Source organism: Cariama cristata, unplaced genomic scaffold (genome assembly GCF_000690535.1).
Source record: "Cariama cristata isolate BGI_N322 unplaced genomic scaffold, ASM69053v1 scaffold22678, whole genome shotgun sequence".
Lineage (NCBI taxonomy): Eukaryota > Metazoa > Chordata > Aves > Cariamiformes > Cariamidae > Cariama > Cariama cristata.
In genome coordinates, this window is record NW_009633374.1 from 25,641 (window position 1) to 28,910 (window position 3,270).

Consider the following 3,270-nt stretch of genomic DNA (forward strand, 5'->3'; position numbering starts at 1 on the left):
AGCAGCCCTCCCAAACAGAAAATGTATGAATGGACTGATAAAGATACACACAGAAAAGTCAGTGCTGGCTCATCTGCAGGTGGACAGCAACGGATCAGATTTTTATCTTAAATACACATTTATAAAGGGAAGGAAGCATTGCAATGACCTTTTCATTTTTTCCCTTACAAACTGACTGGAAAAAGTGCAGAGTATTGTACAGGTCACTGCCTGCTTGTCTTCACCACCACAGTTCTACTGCACAGAGAGCAGAATGACAAAATTCCCACGCTCAGCTAGAGAGATGTCTTTCACCTGGAAAGGGCAGTTCAGGGGCAACTGAATCAACCTTCGCACATAGCACATAGCCACTGACCACAGAGAAGAGGGCTGCTACTACTACAGCAGCAGGTGAAACAGTAGAACTGTTCCCATCTTTATGGCCTAATGCAGAGAATGCCATCCTCCCTCCCAGCTTCTGCAGACCGTAGTTTCACCAGCTGTTTACTTAATCCTGACTAATCCTGGACTCAAGCCATAGCCTTTCAGGTAGACGAGATGGAAAGCTGAAGCATATACTGTGAGAAAAAGGAAAGCATAATTTGAAAAGTAGATGCTTTTACTCCTCCATCTGATGCAAACTGAATTATTGAAGTGCTAACTAAATGGAAGTATTTGCTTATAAAAAGAGCAAATTATTTAAACTTATTGCTATTTATAAAAACATAAAGATGTGCCCTTCCTCTCCTTTCCTTTTCTCAGGTTTATTCTTGCTGGCAGAAAAAAAAAAAAAGTCACAGGAAAGCTGAACTTTTAAAAAACGGAATAAACTTATCATAAAAGCTTTACTAGTGAAGTCTTTCAATAGAATTAGGGAGATCTGGATATCTACACCACAGATTTACCCCATACAAGCAACACACACTTTACCCTCAAAGATGACTGGATTTCTACTAGAGTTATCAAAATATCAAACCTTTGTAGCTGTAAAATACCAGCCTTAATACTGAATTCATGTTGCAATTTGTGCTTTGTGTTAAGTAATTAATTTCCCATAAAGCTAAAGATCAAAGATTTGACAGCCCACCAATCTCCAGAGTTTAAGATTAAATTGTTGCAACTAGTTTGGAAAGAGTTACCTAAGGCAGGGAAGTACTAGGACTCAGCTCTTCCTGGAAGTTGGTCAGCTTTTATTTTTAGTTTTCAATTGTCAATACTTTTTTCCCCTTTTGTAAAGGAAGTGTAAAGAACTGCCAGTACTTGAAGCTAAATTACTTTATTTACAGCTCCAGTATAATACAAACAGGACTGATGATGCTATGCAGCATTCAGACCAGTTCAGTTCCTTCAGCTGGCATGACCTCTCCAGAAAAGAATTAATGTTAGTAGTAGATTTAGTCACTGAAGTTGCCACAGGTTTATTGATCTTATATTACTTGAAAAACCGACTGAGAACTTGGCACACTGGGAAAGGTACAAGCCACTTTTCCAGATTAAACTGTTAATGCTACTTCCAGATCAACTCTTCGTGGAGTCACTTTGTGGTGTACAACAGCACTCCCTGTAAAAGCAGAAGCCAAATGCTTCCTTTACCAAAGGGCACAGGAACAGAGAAGGGGATTAATTTAGCCCTGCTGAATTAGAAAAGCCACCTTGTTTCACCTGAAGACCAGGAACATGAATGTTAATGCATAAACCATAAACATACTGCACAGGAGTGTAAGGAGAATTGTTCTGAAGGCCATTAATTTCTACCAACTTTTTTTTATTATGTCCTTTATTTTCAGCAGTTGTTTATGTTATTTATGTGACTCATTCTGTATTTTTATTACGAGTATTGAAGTTGTAGGCAAGATGAAGCACACAATGCCTGTGAAATCCCAATCCTGATCCTGCAAGTTGACATTTCCACACTGTCTTTCTATTACTGTGTTAATTCTTCTTAAAAATAAAAACCTAAAACACATGACAGCGGAGTAATACCAAACCAATAGTCACACGCAAATAGTTTCTTCACTTGCGGTTTCCTCAAACATCATACAGAAGACCGCCATCTACTGTTGACATCACTAAGTCTTTTAGTACATTGCATGGTAACAGGCAATATTATTTTACATCACTACCAAAAGTGTAAAGACCTACCAGGCCTCATTTCTATGAGATCAATCTGAAGGATAAAATCACTAACACACTACTCCCATAGCCTAAAGCAATGGGTCTATGAGAGATTAATTTCCCCCAATTCCAGTGTGCTATGGGATGTATACCTTAATGGTTGTATAATTGGTCATTCTTGCCAGATGTCTCTTTAATCATTTGTGCTTAAAAGTCAGTCACTTCACTTGAGGTAATGTTCTGTTTTCTTTTCACAGCTGCAACTACCTTCTATTTTCTCTCCTTTGCATAACTCTCTGTTATGGTCCTTACAGGAAAAAAGTCAATGTAGGTAGGCCGCAGACAGACGGGAAACCAGACGTACAATATGCCTTGTCCTTAGGGAAGTAAGCAATGTAAGAGGTCTAGAACGGCACATCCCCTACAGACCAAGATGTTCGTTTTGTAGCGGAGCCACTAGACCGCAACAAATAGGAAGAACTGCACTCATTTCATTCTATCTCCCATCATTTCCCGACTGCCTGCTAGCCACAATGCAGGGAGTATCAGTGCAATTGAAAGAGGGTTACTGACAATGTATTCACTGCTGGCTGCCCTGCCCATGGCAGCCAGAAGCAATAGTTTTAAAGACATGCCCTGTGAGGAAAAGAGACTGGATGCAGGCACCAGTTTTCCATTCTACTCATGTCAGAACCCACATGAACCCACATCACATCTTGGAGGCTCATTAAAAATGAACAGGATCACTGGGACCCAAAATAGAACTGAGAGGTGTTACCAGACTACCTCACTCCTATGTGAGGTATTTAGATCCTAGTATGGTGCCTGTAACTGATTTCACACAGAGATTTTATGAATCACAGTAGTTGCATCCGGTTCCAATTAAAATGGAAGCGAATAGATCATTGTGATGAACTCTGCAAGAAGCAAATTAGTGTCCTTTAAAAAAATGTAAGTGATATGGACTTAGTAAATAAACTCACCATAAATTCACTCCAGGCAATTCAGATCACTTGTGACTAAGCAACAAGCCTCTTTTCTTTGGAAAATGCCTCAGTATGTCACTCTATAATCACAAGATAAAACTAAAACCTTGAATTCATAAACCATATGATGTCAAACAACATCCTTAGGTTAGGTTGTGGCTGGGGTCTTTTGTTCCGCTCTTTAATAACT